This window comes from Amblyomma mixtum, chromosome 3 (genome assembly GCF_055824585.1).
Source record: "Amblyomma mixtum isolate Tamu chromosome 3, ASM5582458v1, whole genome shotgun sequence".
NCBI lineage: Eukaryota > Metazoa > Arthropoda > Arachnida > Ixodida > Ixodidae > Amblyomma > Amblyomma mixtum.
The window spans coordinates 428876765-428893616 of NC_143014.1; the positions used below are offsets into that span (position 1 = coordinate 428876765).

A 16852-nucleotide genomic window follows, 5' to 3' on the forward strand; every position below is an offset into this window, starting at 1 on the left:
CCTGAAACTGCTCTCTGCTGAACGATGAGGCGCATCAATGCTGCTTAATCGAGTACGCCCCATAAGAAGATCGTGACTGAAACAGTGTGACACAAAAATGGCCTACTTTATGCGAATCAGATTCTTTTTCTGCGACCCAGAAATGTGTAAAAATAATTTAAAAAAACTGCCTTGCTACTGTATGTCTGGTTTTGATATCATCTCCTATACCGGCTTGCGAACGAACTTGTACCGCGTCCTTGCCGCAATGAAGGCGAATATTCCCAGAGTACACGCCTGAAGCCAGCCGAAACCAGGCTCACTGTACGTGGCAGTACGCGTGTGCATTATCAGAGGCTTTTTTTAATTTGTTAACATCTGGTGTTTTTCCAGAACCCATGTTTGACAGAAGTGGCGGCAGCCTGTAAACTGCCGCCCACGCTTCCCGGTCAACTGTATGTCCGTTCCCGTTGTGAACGTTCTCTTCGACTGTCGCTAATTGGGCTCTCCCCTTCATTCTGACCTGTGCAGAGAAGTGTTTATTCCAATGTATAACTTAATTCAGTGTATTTAATGCGACGTGGTTTTCCGCAATTGTTTTGTAGGATGTCCATTACGCCCCTGTAAAAGCTGTCGTATTCTTCGTATCGAACCTATAAACGTTTTGTTGTTGTTACCTCTCAACACGCCGCTGTCTCGTTCACTACGTTTGCTTACCGGCTACGCCGGGCATCGAACGGCTACCCCCTCATTGTCATGACCCGGTGATGACCTCGCGTGATCACTGAACCTGTGACACTATGGTACAACGACAGAAAACCTTACAAAGGATATCGCGAGGTGGCGACCGGAAAATCACCAACATTTTGATGGAAGTGCTGATGACTGTCTAATTAAACAATGTCAGAGAAGACCGCGTGAGCACAGTGCGCCTTTTGATGGATGCTTTTTATGCATCTCACTGGCCCTGACGATGTAGCCGAGCCCTGCATCTGCAATGCAGCCGAGCTACAGCCCATTCCGGGCAAAAATGCGACGGTGTCGGCTAAGGGCGGGCGGTCAGACGCATCAGCGAGCGACAGAAACACCGGCGCCGACCCTGCGAAGAACACTGGTCGACAAGGCTGAGACACCTTCCATCTTTTTCGGCGCCGGTAAACAGAGCGCGGTTGCGCGACCCCGCGTGCACACGGCGTCGGGAGCTGTCAACAGAAACCGGATGGCGGCCAGAGTCACCAGCGCAGTGGCAGCGGCGGCGGCGCGTGCAACGGGGCGGCAAGAAGGGGTCCAGGCATTGGGCCAAGGCAGCAACACGCGGCGGCCCGACCCGCGGCAACGCCAAAACAGAATCGGCCTCCGAAAACGGGGTCGGCGGGTCTCTTTCGAAACCGTGACGCAAGGCGCGCGCTCCCGGCCGCGGCTGTGACTCGAGGAGCGCCCTCCCTTCCTCCTTCTCCTCCTCCTCCCCTCCTGCGGCGGCAAGCAACGATTTCCAGAGCGAGCAACTGTCTCTGTCTTTTTTGTTTTCGAGCCCAGCAGCCACTGCTGACCGACCGCCAAGGGTGTGGCGTGCTGCCGTCGTGCTCTTCCGGCGCTCCCCTGCCTCGACGACGACGGTGTGTCTGCCACGAGACGGTGCCCCCAGACTTGTCTGACCCTGACCGCTGTGCGCCAGTGGATTACGCGACTGTTCCCACCGCCTGATAGGCTCCGCGGTCGAGGAAGCTCACGAGCACCTGGCCGGCCGAGGTAACCTTCCCAAGGTAAGTTCTTTTGCTTATTTCGGTGTGGCCCTGCCAAGGAGTTGTGTGTGTCTCCCTATGTGTGACCGCTGCTATCGGGCCCTGGGACACGCGTCCGGTTGCCGCACGATATTGCCGCACGATATTGCCGCACGATATTGCGGCATGAACATGCCGCACGCCATGCGGCTTTTTCTACGTGGCTATCTGTTGTACAACGTTCCGAGAAAACTTATTGCATCACAAGGGCGCTCTTTCGTGCTCACGCCGACTAAAGAATAAGAACGAAACCACGTACCAATCGGTACAGCACTGTACAGTCCCAGAACACTGCGTGTCTCCTGGCCGTTACTGTACTGCGAGTACCCGCTCGGTGCACGATACTTAATGCTTTGTAAGCACGCAGCGAATCGCTTTCTCTGAATTAGTACTTTGGCGTTGTTTTCGGGCAAGCGACGGTTGACGCCGAGGATACCACGAGCCCTCCACTCTCGTGCTAACCTCCAGTGTCTGGCGGGAGCTGCTTCCGAAAGCGTAGAGCGTCTGTCCTCCACTGAAACCCCCGTGGCCCAGCTCCGACTTCGCCCGTACGTCGCAGCTGGGGCACGTGGAGGGACTTTCCAGAGCTGCCCCGTTCGACCGCTGGATGGTTGGTTTGGTTTATGGGGTTTACCGTCCCAAAGCGACTGAGGCTATGAGGGACGCCTTAGTGAAAGGCCCCGGAAATTTCTACCACCTGGGGTTTTTTAACGTGCACTGACATCGCGCAGTACACGGACCTCTAGAATTTCGCCTCCATCGAAATTCGACCGCCGCGGCCGGGATCGAACCCGCGTCTTTTGGGTCAGCAGCCGAGCACCATAACCGCTGAGCCACCGCAGCGGCTAGTTCGACCACTGGAAGTCAGAGAGGTCGCACTGAAGGCGAATGCATCTGCTCGGTCCGAAGTTTCGTGACGTGGCGACGCACGAAATGCATTCAGTCGCCGCAGTACTCGTTTAGAATGCTCCGGTCCAACTAGGGCCGCCCAAAAATAGCGCAGGGGGACGATTGCAGCCGGACATGAATAATCAAGTTTAGATATACAAAACAAAAAACTTTCGCTTGGTTGACAGCTCTCTTGGCGTTCGCACAAAGGCGGAACGAAGAAGTGAAGAAAACGGCTAACACGCATGCCCTTCCTGCAGGTTATTCTCTTTTATTGAGTCGCGTTCTCATTACCATAGCACTTTACGAAATTACACTTGTCAGTGTGCCTCGGCTTTTGCGCCCGTGAGAGAAGTTTGTGCGAGTCTTTCCATACAAAATGAATAACAAAACACCCACGGCTCCTCTTAACCTTCCGCACAAAGCACTGCGCGGAGGCACACGAGACCGCTACAACACTAACGATTATCCCTGTATGCCTGACCACCGAGGTTGACTTACCGACATTTCATGTGCAACGTTAGATGACGCCATTATTTCGCCGCGAAAGATGAGGAACAAATGTTGTAAATTATACATGATCGGTACATATGCTTCTCACCGCGTTCCCAGATGTAAGCTCCCAGTATAACGGAAAAGAAACTTTTCTACTTAAATAAGAATGTCACAGATCCACGTGACAAGTGTGACGCTTACCATAGAGCCAAAGCAGCAACTTTGTTTTCTTGAAGCGAGGCTAGAAAGTTAAAAGTGGTGTCCAACGTAAAAGTGCTGCTCTGGTTACTAATGTCGCCGCTGTATGCCAGCCACCAGTCCGAACCGCCTGACATACAGAATAAATTATGGACACCAGCGAGACCAGCTGCTTACGCCCAAATCGTTTTGGTGATGTCGAGAACGTTTTCGTAAGCCCTTCTTCAATGATAAATAAGAAGCGATATTTCTCGCAAATTAATTCTCCACAGTGCAGCTTAGGTATAATCCACCAAAAAATATGACTGCTTCATTTTGAGAGGCAACTGCACCAAACTCAACTAAGTTAACCAATTTCTTGGCAGCGCAGTAGTTGGAGAAATCGGTGCTTCGCGAATCTGGCAGTGGCCACTCTATTTTGCTCTAGTGGCGCGAATTTTATACGGCAAGCAAGGTAGGCTCTACTACTCTACTCCACCTTGGGGGATTCCCATAAACATTTGACCAAGGCGGTATTTTGCAGCGACACCTGTTAGTAGACAATATTAGGCGCATCTGGAGTAGGCGTCGTTATCAGCATTGAAGCTTACCTCGTGACCAGCGCCAGTGATGTGACCCTGCTCCGTGACGTGCTCTCCGCTAGCAGACCACGTGACTACTCGACGCTTCTGTTTGCTAGAACTACAAGCTCCCCGATTGAGGATAGCCACTTTGGCGGAATAGGAGGCCACAATGAGATGAAAGAGGCTCGTGGGGAGCGCTTCACGCAATGGCACAGTGTCACGCCGCCGGATGTATCCAGCAGCAGCAAAACGTTCCAGTTGGGAAGAGGCGCATCGACAACGGTCGCAAGATCCCAGTATTCGAGCCGCCGATGCAGAAGCGACGCTACGGCGCACGGAACAATATCATGCCGTACGCGCCGAGGCAGAAGCGCTAGTGCCTAATGTATCTTCATTTACCGTATTTCCTCGCGTAATAGATGCACCCCATTATTTTGACGCGCAGTCTCCTGATGATGATAGGGATGATGTAACTTCGAAACAACTACAGAAAACTAAAGAGGGCCACCTGGCCAATTTCAAAGCTACTATATGTTACAATGCGGAACAAGCAGCAGGTAAGAATGTTCCGCGAGGAATCCGAGGGCCAATTGAAACCACGCCTGATCGCAAAAGGGTTTCTCTGTTCGACCTGCCATATTAAGGAATCTAAGAACTTGTTGCGCGATTCGACTTCGCATAAAAGCGTGCGGTTGCGCGATGTGTTTTTCAGTATAAATGCAAAAACTTCCTAACAAAATGAGTTTCAAACCGTCTTTACAGCAGACACTGGTGTCACTAGTACCCGCTAACGCTAATTACCAAAAAACCGGCAACGAAAGCAATTCACAATAAACATACATTTCTCTTACCTGGTAACACAACAGGCAATCTTCAAACTGACGTAAAATGAAGAACTTCTCCCTTATGCCATACATTTCGTTCTGTTCTTCCGGCAACGCATTCCACAAAAATAAAAACAACGAGTCGCTGGATATGTCAAGCTAGCATAGTCCTCCAATGTTTAAAAAATTACTTTTTAATTAGAAGAGCGCTTTCTTCGGCATAACACGTTCAACAGGGGTGTGCATCAGAGTATCGCTAAGACGTGTACTAGCATGTTGGTTACCTACTATTAAAAAGGTAACTATTTCAGTTAGGCTCCTAATTTATTGAGAAGCTTGTAGCCCACCGTGAGTAATATTCATATCAGTTTTTAGATTGTCAAGTTAGGCTCCTCCTTTATTGAGAAGCTTGTAGCCCACCGTGAGTAATATTCATATCAGTTTTTAGATTGCCATTTTTGTCGACGCTGCAGTGCAAGGAATTTGAAGATGAGAATGAAACCACGCGGCTGGAGGGAGCGCAAGCCACGCCTGTAAACGTGCGCGCGTCACACAGCAGTGAGTCTCTCACGGGCTCTGCCCGCTCGCCGCTCCCACCCGAGCGGCGCTGCGGAAAGAGCACGTGACGGCTGCAAACCGGACAAGCACCTTGCCCCTGAGAAAGTGGCTCCATTAATATTTCACTTCATTTGTTGCGCAACACACCGCTGGAGTGCTCTAGACAAACGTGCTGACCTCTGTCCGTGAGCGTCCAGCTTCCTCACAGCGACGCCAGACATTTTGATCGCGAAGCACCGTCTCTTGGGAACACGTCGCCACCAAAACTTGGGAATAAGTTTCGTATCTAAAAGAAGACATGGCAGTGGCAAGATGGTGACGGTGAAGTGCAAACGGTCAGGTACGGAATGACATTTGGTATTTCGCGAATTAGTGGTTTAATTTAAGGTCGAATTCACTTGAAAAATTCCTCAAGGCAGAATGCGTAAATGAGTTGCCGTGGTAATAATCTGTGCTTGAAGAGAATACTCTTACTTATATTCTTATATTCTTTCTTATATTACTTTCTTTCTGCCATATTATTTACTTTCTGCCATGACGAACACTCAGCCGGACGGCTCACTTTGCATGGTAAGTTGTGGCCAGTGCAAAGGACTTACGAACGCCGTCGTTCACGGAAGGCGTACCATCAACTGGCAAATGTGCATTCACCAACACGTTTATTCCCGTAACTAACAGAACTCTCCCTTTAATACCCGCATTATTTTGTACTGCCGAGAAAAATCTGAAAATCGGTGCGCGTATATTTGAACCCTCTATTTCGCAAATAACATGGATGGCCCAAAAACTAAGAAATCACGCATTACGGACGCTTACAAACTCGCGTAATAGCAGCCCTATTCTTAGAGAAATACATACATATTTATGCCGAATTATTATTTTCTTTATCGTCTTAAGCTGTTTCCGCAACGAAAATTCAGCTACAGAATCATTTAAGCAAACATTCCACCGCGTGAGAGAAGAAAAAAATTCGGTGTGCTTCAACCCGGCCGAACCTAGTTTACAGAGCGGAAACTCTGTTAAGGGTGGTCAGACACGATTTGCTGTGGTTTAACGTTTCCTCGCTCTATCCTTCGCCAACGCGCCCTGTCGACGTTCTTGACCACAAGAATAATCAGATTCAATCAACCGTCTACGATACACAGCCGAAGCACTGGTTCCAGCGCGTGAATCCTCCATGGCCATCTGCGAACGACAAGCGATGCTTCGCGCTTTTTATTATCTTATCAGATGAACGGCGAGTCATGTGGTTCAGCGCAACTGCGAGGTGAGAGTTAAATCACGTTGTTCAATTGCGTTAACGCAGTAGCAAAGGCAAGCGAACGCCTCCGGCTCCGTGCCGCGAAAAGTTGTTTTCGGGTATAGACGCTGCAACGGGAGGAAGATGGAACCGATTGGTTGCTCGTGTAAGCGCCCAGAAATGTATCCCACGCAGCAGACATCGGTGACTGTTGAGAGACGTGATGGAGGCGGGCACGCTGCAGAGTACCGCTGGCTTCCTTTTAAGGCGAAAGCCTTTATTGTCTCATCGTTGTAAGCAGCAGTTGTCGACAGAGATGTCACGCTTTTCAATTGGTCGAAACGGCCGAGACGTCACAGTGCGCGAATTTCAAACGGGGCCAATTATACTTTGGCTAGTAACCATGCAACCAACTGAAGGGATCGTATAGTGATGCTCCAAGTCAGTGGGACGGAGCTTAGTTAATTGCTTAATTACCCAATTAGCCTAATTAACTTTCTAGTCAGGCCATATAAATAAATAAAGCCGAGTAGGAAATTGGTTGAGCTCGGGAATCGAACCCCGGTCTTCGGCGTGCGAGACGAGCATGCTATACACTCGGCCATGCCAGCTCGATGGTTTGGAATGAATAAAGGCACGTCTAATGAATGCGGTGTCTCCGCTCACTCCCATCCTCCTCCCTTCCCTTCCGGCGAGGTTTAGGTGTCCACCGAGTTATGAGAGACAGATACATTTCCTTTCCTCAAAAACGTGACGAGCGAGGCGTAGAACCGAATTGGCAATGGCGTTCTCTGGACTCCCTGGCAGCGTTGCAAGATGCTGTCGCGTTCCACTCTTAGAGGCGAAGCTTAACATCTTAACCACACATCAGTGACCACACTTTAAGTCAAAAAATTGCCCCCCCCCCCCCCCCTGAATTTTGACAGGTGTTCACCGAGATATGTGAGACAGTTACTGCGTCCTTTCCTTTCCTTTCCTCAAATACAATTTTCATTTTCTTCATTACGGGCCCTCTTTGTCTCCTTTCACTCCCACTTCCTCACTTCCTCTACGGTGCGGTTCAGGTGTCCACCGAGATGACACACAATTACTGCGCCATTTCCTTTCCTCAAAAAGCGTTGCGTTCAAAGGGCAAGGCATCGCGCCCAACGGGTGGTGGCGTTCCGTGGACACCCTGGCAGCGCTACAACACGCTGTCGCGTTCCACTGCTAAAGGCGAAGCTTAAGCGTCATTAATTAGCAGTTAATTAGTTTTCAGGCATTAATCAGTAATTAACCGTTAATTAGTGATTTGTCATATAACTTAGTAATTAGTACTCAATTATATGTGACGCCACCAGTGCCACAGAAGCAGCGAAAGCGGTTCGGAAAACGCTTTCGCCTCTACGCACTTTAGACAGTCAAAGTGCCCCCTGAATTTTTGTACTCGGACTCGCTAAAACCGGGCGGCATTGTGCGAGTCATAACTGGAACACAAACAGAGCGCGATTGGTTAACGTCGTCGGCCATCACGATTGGCCAGCACGTGGCCGCCAACTATAGCTACGAACGGTTCTCTCGCAATTTCCGCTGCTCAGGTAACGACGGCTGTAGCTGCGACATATCAGTCCGGTCTGTTGGTGGAGATCGCGTGTCTAGTTCCTCTTGTGAGTTAACATGCTGTAAAATGATCGCCAGGTGAAGGCTTGTAAGTTAGTTACGAGAAAGAAAGTAACAAAACCGTCCGGCTACAAAAAAAAAGTGTTTTGCATTAATGTGGCTTCGATATGGCGGGATGTCTTTTCGTTACGTTCGGAAAGCCAAACGAGAACTCTTGCAATCAATAGTTAATACAAACAATCAAGGCAGCTATAAAGTCATACCGACAAGCAGGATAGAGTCCAGCACGATTCTTATAGTTCTAGTTATTGTGACTTCATGCAATTGAAGCGTTGTACGCCCAAATTCAATTGTAGAAGGAGTGCACGTGTGCAAGTCTACCTTAAAACTACACATGCTTTAGATTATCTAGCATCACAAGCAACCAAGAGAATGGAAAGCGCGTTTTGCATTTGCCAAAACCAAAACACACCAGCAAAAAAACAAAAAAACACTTTGCTATACAGAATAATAAAAACGTCCGTAAGCCACGGGTTCTTTATTGGGGCCGTTAACATTACCCATTACCATGCTTATTTATGCCCGCCTTGGATCTACCAAGCAGCAATTAGGTCCTCTTTCCGAATACAAGCGCCTTGTGCTGTTTTGTTCTTCCTTCGTCCCGTGTCTAGCGTGTTTTACTTACAAGCGTACTATGCCCCTTGCCCAATACCCTTTTACTGGCGGACTGCGCGTTTTCGTTGCCGGTCAAGTCTCTTCGTTTCTTTTCAAAGCCCCTCTGTGGCTGCTGTGATTCGGAGATACTGCGCAGTCTCGGGCTGCTAGAGCAGAGAGGGCAGTATCGGTTGACTTTCCGCCGGTTTCCTGCTTGAAAAGAGCAAAAAATACACGGTTGCAGACCCCACGAATCCACGGCCAATCGAATCCCCTAATGCGCTCGGTGCGCTTTGCTGGGGAAGCTTTCCAAAGCTTGCCTCTGGCACGCGCTTGTTGCAGGCAGCGACAACTGAGACCCGACGGCGTGCCGTAAAGCTGCACACCCTCACCTGCTGCAGCAACTGCAGTGGATGGACGCCCGCGCGTGTCAGAATTGCACGGAGAATTTGATGGCGCTTTCCAGCACCCCCTCTCCCTCTCCTCTCCAAGCAGGAGGTACTCTTATTTTTCAGCCACACTGCTCCATAGGACCCGCCTTTGCAGCTGTCGCGATTCCCCTCTCTCAACGCCCGCAGCGACCGCGTGGAGACGCCAGATGAACAGGGCGCCGACGAACCGATTGTGCAACGCGATTTGAATGGACTTTGCAAGAACAGCTTAGCCTGAAATTGTTTTGGGTTGCGAGCAGGCTCATGCACACGACATATAGGCAAAAAAGACCGACTAAACTAAACTACAGGGTAGTTAAAACAGTTGGCAAGATGTTCCGCCATTTTCTCCCCTTCTTCTCTTCTATCTTCTCTCCTTCTGCTTCGCCTTTTCTCTTTTGTCTCTCTTCTTCGTTCTCTTCTTCTCTATCTTGAATTGGCTTCTGTCTTCTTATTTCGTCTCTTCTTGTTTGTTCTCTCTTTTTTCTTGGCTTGGATTGAGTCTTCTTCTCTGCTTGTTTCTCGTCTCCTTCCTTCTTCTCTTCTTCTTTTTCTCCGCTTCTTCTCCCTCTTGGCTTCGCTTGTCTTTGTTTCTTCTTTCATCACCGTCTTTCTCTTCTGTATCTTGGCTTGGCTTGCCTTGGCTGGCGGATTTCTACAACTAACGTCTACTACGACGAGCTTCAGTTACACGGCCACTCGGGGTGGGGTCCCAGTTACGGTTGTCCCCATAAAAACATGCGCACAATGGCGATATGCTTCGTCCGTTTGTGAATGTGCTCGATTACGCTACACGGAATACGTTTCACGACTGAATAAATGGAGAAGTTTCATTTGCTTGAGCATTTGGATTAGATCATATTTAATGTACGTGTGTACATGCAGCAATCAGATTTATTTACGCTAAAAGAGCAATTCTTTGAAATCAAGGGGACATCGGATGCATATCCGTCCTGCTCATCGCCAACTCCCTTGGAAGAGGTGTGCGCGAGCGGCGGTGACCCTGTTCGGGTGTTCCAGCCCGGCAGTTGTCTTTCTCTCTGTCTGACAGACACTGAAAAGAGTAAAGTAGGCACTGGTGTAACATGGCTAAAGATAAATGTACCAACGGGATCTATTTCAAGGAATGTTCTGCAGTATTTTAGGGACGCTGCAGCGCGCGAGCTCGAGATAAATTTAGATCCCCGGAGGTTCATTAATGCGCGCAGAAATCTGCATAACTCAGGTCGTCGTTCTTCACGTCAGTACACCATGGCCGCTAATCCGGTTAAGACACGCAAGTGGAAAAGAGCAAAAATATGCAGATGCAGCGCCACCTTCGTCTCGCTCACTAGTAGCCGCTCACTAAAATCGTAGCCACCGCTACCATGAGCAATGGGGTAACGGGCGCAAGCTGTCCAGTTTTCGCTTATCTTGTCGCGCAATGTTTTCTTTGCTACCAAGAGGCCAGGAAAGCGCGCATGACTTTAACGAACCCCGTCGTATGTTTCGGGAATTAGTTCACTCGTCGAGGCGAATCCGGGGGACGAGCACTTCCTGTCAATCTTGGCACGGGCGGTGTTGTTCTCGTCGGTCGACAGGCCACCGCTTCGGGAGCCCAGGGCGCAGCTCCACGGCGTAAACATGCATTCCGAACGCCCTGACTCAGGCGGAGTATTCCCGTTTGTTGATCGCGTTTCAGCAATAGTTCCCCCGCAGCGCTCCGAAACGCGCGTGTCTGTCAGGACTGCTACACCGGCTGAGTAACAAGACATAGAGGCTGAGCGAAGAAACACAATTGCCGGCACGGGATGTTTAGCACAGCCCCCGCTTGGCGGCCTCGGCTACAGTCTCACGCTCGGGTTTTGCGGATTTCATCACTTGGGTAAAGAATACCCATAATAAACCCTCGTCAGCAAATTCCCATGCTCCTCTATACCCTTGTCATCTTTCTTGGCATTAACCTGCTGTTTTCTGGGTCACAAAAATAAACTTCCACCATTGGTTGCCCCAGCACAAAATATGAGAGGAACGACTTCGCGAGTGCATTGTAAAAATAGATGAGAAAAAGCGCTGCTGGTGTCACGGGGGTAAACCACGGCGAGGTGGTTGTGCTATCCATCATGGCGCTGCCAAGAATGCTTGCAGGAAAGGCACGCAGAATCAGCGGCTTACTGCTCCAAAAACCGTAGAAATGTTTTAAAAAGCATGCTTTCGTACTTCTGAGCACCCGTATGCCAGAAACCTTGCAGAAATACGGTCCATAGAGGCCATCTTGAACCGGTTGAAATCGCATGACCGGAGATCACTGTTGCCAGATCAGTACGCCCTTTGTTTCGTCCGTAGAACAAAGGCTGGCTTCAACAGGCGTTGCCAAAATGGCTTCCGTCAACGCTTTCAAGAATGCAGGGAGAGCATGCAGAGGAGTGCGGTCGCCGCTCTTGATCTATAGTTTCTTTTTTTTACAATTTTGAAAACTTGCCGTCTGGCCGATAAGCTAGAGTAGGTCTTGGAGGCTGTCCTCTTCAAGAAACCTCAAAAGGCTCCGGCTCTCAGCGTTGTTCGTTAGCCACGAGGACAGGTATTCCTCCATTGCAGCAGTAGATACAGCCTCCAGTAATCATCTTTTTGAGTCCTGAGTTCCTGGTCACGTCCACAAAATGTGGCGAATGTCCACCTCAGCGGCCGGCGTGGAAAATTTGAGACATGTGTTGGGCACTGCATCTTCTTGAGAGCCTCATAGACATGTCTAAGGGATACCTCCTCCGACCTCGCTAAATTATGACGGAGGGGGTAAGTGCACCGGGGGGGGGGGGGGGGGGGGGGGGGAGTCACGTGTTTTTCTCCCTACAGAGAACGACAAGATGGTAGCAGCGGAGCGAAGATCAAAAGAGAGACTGTTGAGGGAGGCGTTCGTACTTCCGGCTTGATGTGTAAGGACTGCTGCTTTCCTCTGGTCGACATTCTGAGTATCTTCTTGTCTCCAGTGTATCTGGATGCGTTTCATTATTTTCATTTTTTTAATTTTTTCTTTATTTATTCTCAGAAACAGTACACAAACTGTTGGTTGGACCCATAGCCTTTACGGCTATCTTGTTAGTGATGGTATCTTGTGTAGTGATGCGGTATCTTGTGAGTGATGCGTATTGTGTCTTTGTAACTCTTTTCAGTTGTCTCATAGCCGCTAAGTAGTTCGTGTAGACATAGGCTTCTTTTATAGACCGTATGATTTTTATAGACTCCATCGCATCACGATAGCGTATAGCTGCATTACAAACGGATGCGAGTGGTCCGAGACGCATTCCCGATGTGAGATTAACTAAGAATATGTAGGGCTTGCAGTGGCCGTTCTTCCGCCCTCTCCTATGACCGATGCGTCCGTATAACTTATACACGTTCCTGGACTTATATCAACCACCGTTCGATTTGTGGCCTTTGCTTTTCGATGGAGCTTGGTCGTCTTGTTTGTGGTTATTGACATGTATGCCCACAGTGGGGGGTCTGTGATTTTCGGTGACTGTGCCGCCACCTCACTATATAGAGCTGCAAGGTGGTGGTTTGGTGGTTTATGTGGTTCAACGTCCCAAAGCGACTAAGGCTATGAGAGACGCCGTAGTGGAGGGCTCCGGAAATTTCGACCACCTGGGGTTCTTTAACGTGCACTGACATCGCACAGTACACGGGCCTCTAGAATTTCTCCTCCAAAGAAATTCAACCGCCGCGGCCGGGATCGAACCCGCGTCTTTCGGGTCAGCAGCCGAGCACCATAACCGCTGAGCCACCGCGGCGGCGAAGAGCTGCAAGGGGTGTAAGGTAGTTTCTCTTGAGATGTAATGTTGCCTCTCGTTCTTCAATAAGTTCTGTCAGTGTGTTGAACTGTGCATATTCCTAGAAAATCTGGATGAGTGCATGTTTTCGCTAGGCCGTGATGGTGCGCACTGCGTTCGTAATATGTCTAGTGCCGCCCGCTCATTGTCTGTCGTCTTGTCAGTCGATGGAACTGAGTCTGGTATAGTATCCTGGGTTAAGTACTGAACGTACAAGACATCTGGCAATCTCGGACCGGGCTCCTGCACCCCTAGACAAGATGCGTTTGATCAAGTGCAGCGTATCGCTGCTGCTTTTTTTGTCCTATGACGCCATTTTGTTCCTTTGCCTGACTTATGCATGTCTAGCCCAAGGACTCTCAGTTCATCCATATCTCGTAAACTCTGGTTACCAATCTTGAGCGAGAATCGTATAGTTTGCAATTTCTTTCTTTCGTTATTGTTAGCCAGTTGTTAGCCAGTTGTTATTGTTAGCCAGTTCTAGGCCCGCTTCACGGACGTACTCCTCTAGTGTGTTTAAGGGCTCTTGTAAACGAAGGTTCTACCTCCCAGTATGTTTATGAGTCGACCATGTCATAACATCGCCTCCATATATCATGAGCTGTATATGTGGTATTCCTCCTAATTTTCAAGCCAATGGGATGGAAGCTGTATTAAATAGTAAAGGGGCTAAAACAGTATTGTGGCACTCCACTATTTGAAGTATAACTATTCATGCGGTCTCCACTGAGCCGAATAGAGAACGTCCTGTCGTTGAGCAAGTCGTGTACAACTTTCATAGTCTGCCAAGGAATGTCCAAATCTTCCATGTTCTAGAGGATCTAAATGTGTGACACGTTATTTAATGCTCTCGCCACGTCCCTATCCATCGCCGTGCGCAGAAAACGGTTATCAGGCGACACATATATGACGTCTTCGGTAAGTGTAGCCAAACCTCTTTCCGTTCCGAGATTTCACCTGAACCCAGTTTATTGCGGATGGTATTTTTGCTCATTTTCAAGCTACCGCGATAAGTTCGGGGCAACCATCTTCTCGTAAATTGTACAAATTGTTGATGTTAATCACATATATGCCGCAATGATTGTATCCTGGTGGAAGGTTTTACAGATTTTGATATCGGTACGGCGAGTGGGTGTTTCCAGTCTTGTGGAATTTCCCTTTTTTGCCTTACTCCATTTATCACACCCAAATGGGTATCAACAGCTTCTCCTTAGTTCTCGAAAACTTCGTTTTGAATGTTGTTCTGTCCCGGTGTTGTTGTTTTGCTTGCTTCTTGTATAGCACCCATCAGCTCCAATGTGTTAAACTGAGATCTTCCCGTCTTATCCACCCGGCAGGGCGGGAGACTGCGCATGATTAGGGAAGAATTTTAGGGAAGGGTTTGCTGCTTGAGCTGCAAACTCCTTCGGTGTCATCTGTACGACGAGCCGGTTACTTTCGGCATCTAGTTACTTACTGTTAACTAGAGGGAAAGCAAGCAGCGCTCCATTTAATCTCCAAGGTCATGCTAGGCATACCAGGAAGATGTGGCTTCGAATTGACATCTGGTGGCTTCTTGACAGTTCTACGGGTTAAATTTTTTTGGCTGTTCAATTCTTTTGTCATTCATATGTTGTGCGTTTTGTGGTAGTTTAGTTATCCAGCTACACAGGGAGTTCATTTCCGATCCGAAGACGCTTGACTTCCAATGAGCTCACCACAGTTTCTGGTGCCTACTGGGCCTGATCTAAGTCAGCTTTCCCCATCGCTTGGAGCCGTTGACGCAGCAAAATGGGCTTTTCCAGAGGGAACTTATGCAGTGAAAGGTGAAAGAAGGAAGTCTCTTGCGAATTTAAACCTCGACAGCCTGCTCCTGTCACCGTCCTGCACATTTCTCGAAGGAGTCTCGGAGACATTGATCTCCTAGAAGTGCAGATTACTTCGGCAAGCGCTACTTACGTTAACCGTACTCGTCAAGGATTGTATCGGCTTGACTTCGAAGTCTGGGGGTTGGCGCGCATTTCATGCAGAATTTACTTCCACTTCATGAATTAAGTCACAGAAATACTCGCATGTTGCGCTTGTCAGCAGGAACACGGCCGTCACTTACTTGTGGTCGAACAGGTTTCCGCTTCCCAATTCATGTATTTTTTTCGCAAAATCCGCACGCGCATCTCCAGTACATGGTGTGAGCTGGCGCTTGCAAGCGCAAACAACTTTCTCATGGAAGGTGAGGGCACGAACGTAGGGCACGAACCTGCAATAGCAGACGACACCAATAAATCGTTTCTATTTTTCACAATGCTAAAACGGAAGCACCTAAATTGTACTTGCTTATAGTCGGATACAACTTAAGAAGGCAGCGGCTTTTCCCCGTCAAAGGACTCCCCTTAAGCCAATGGCGTCAGCCGATTCTCATGGCCCTGCTAGGGTGACAATGCAGGGAGCGGTAGATAAAAGGTGATAATCCCCTCCCTCCATAGTAGGGGATAGACCCCTCTCTCCATTGTGGCACCTCTCCCTGCATTGTCACAATAGCAGGGTCATTTTCCGTGAAAAGTGTGTCGGTCAAACATTGAAAAAAAATCGGTTTCTCCGGTTAGCTATATTTGGCGACACGAAGAGAAAACTCTCTCACCGTGGGGCAAATTCAGTGTTCGATTACACCTATCTGCTTTTCTGCTCAATTATTGCATTTTACAGTGAGCAGATTTTATTTTATAACATTTTTATTACAAAACAACATTTTCTTGCAATAATATTTTTTTGCGAAAACTAATATTTCTGCACTTCTTATGTCTTATGGCTGACACTAACCAAGCCAAGTAAGGAACGGAACCTCGTTGGTGCACGGCAGCATATGCAGGTAAAAACGCGCTAGACACGGGACGAAGGAAGAACAACACAGCACAAGGCGCTTCGTCCCGTGTCTAGCGCTGTTTTACTTACATATGATGTACCAACTTGCCCAAGCCTCCGCCTTAGCACGGCAGCAAACTCAGAATATTTCTGCGCTCAGTTTTCATGTTCCGCAGCCATGCGATAATCTTAACTGGCCTCTGACATAGGGCAATGCATTAAGCACACGTTTGTGAAGACCTCCTGCATACAAAATAAAAACAAATTTGTCAGCAAGGTTTGGCACATTTTGCGCAACTAGCATGGGTTACAATTAAAGAAAGGCTTCTTGCAGGGCGATATCCTTGATGAAGTTACCGCAAGTGGTTCTTCTTTTCACAAAGATGGATATTGCATTTCCAGCAAGGGAAGTCTGGACACTGCCGTGCAAACCCCTCGTCGCGTTGGGCATGTGGCCATCTACCTCGGGGTAGTCTGTTCTCGTTCAATTCTTGCGTTGTTTTTTTCAGTAGTGCAAAGAACAACCTCGGGCTGTCATCTGCTTCTGTCACGGTGATCTCCACCGTCACAGCTACTACACGTGCCCATATTCAACGGCAGAACATTTCCTTAACAGCGCGCTTGCAGTCTGGGTCGTCATCGTTGCTGTCAACAGACGTCACCCTATTTTCTGAAGAAACACGCATTGTCAGTGTTGAAACAAGGAAGCAGCGTTGTGACAGGATGACAGCAGAAGACAGACAAGGCCCCTAGCTTGCACCACTCTAGGAAGAGATCCTCAGGGCAGGCTTCGCCGGTTCTCCTAGCCTGTAAGCTATAACTCTATGAAGACTCGCTTACCCGTATAAGTGTAGAATGTATGCACTATTTGACTCGTAGAAGGGTATGTATACTTGTTCACGCATGCTTCAATAAAAGTGGTTGCTAGTTCACCACCCTCCTTGCTTTCTGCTGTCGTTCTTGGGCACTGTTTCCCTGTTCTGAGATTTCGAAATGCG

General features: G+C 48.7%; 1 protein-coding gene across 1 annotated transcript in view; it reads left to right on the forward strand.

Moving 5' to 3' along the window:
• Positions 1-1388: 1388 nt before the first annotated feature.
• The window catches only part of LOC149358053 (uncharacterized), a 284686-nt gene continuing 269222 nt past the window's right edge, over positions 1389-16852 (forward strand). Inside the window, exon 1 of the mRNA XM_089585028.1 lies at positions 1389-1742. The gene's annotated coding sequence lies outside the window, so the exon portion shown is untranslated. The remainder of the gene's footprint in view (positions 1743-16852) is intronic.